Genomic DNA, 210 nt, shown 5'->3' on the forward strand with positions numbered 1-210 from the left:
TTTGGGCAAGAGGCACCCCCAAGCCCCGACCCGGCGGCGTGCCACTGGGACCCAGTAAGGCGTCACTTTGCCCGTCAAGCATCCTGTGCGCAGTCAGGCCGTTGTTAGGCGCACAGAGCACTGGGGCTTCCACCAACCTTCGCCCCCCCCTCGTTTTGGCATGAGATCAGAAGCACCGCGCGGGCGCTGGTCCCAGCCCAGCCGCTAGCG

General features: G+C 66.7%; 1 protein-coding gene across 1 annotated transcript in view; it reads right to left on the reverse strand.

Moving 5' to 3' along the window:
• The window catches only part of LOC104082455 (cysteine-rich protein 2-like), a gene marked incomplete at its 3' end in the record, with an annotated part of 3,666 nt that overhangs the window by 300 nt on the left and 3,156 nt on the right, over positions 1-210 (reverse strand). The gene's annotated exons all lie outside the window — the stretch shown is intronic.

Source organism: Fulmarus glacialis, unplaced genomic scaffold (assembly GCF_000690835.1).
Source record: "Fulmarus glacialis isolate BGI_N327 unplaced genomic scaffold, ASM69083v1 scaffold23019, whole genome shotgun sequence".
NCBI classification, from domain to species: Eukaryota; Metazoa; Chordata; class Aves; order Procellariiformes; family Procellariidae; genus Fulmarus; species Fulmarus glacialis.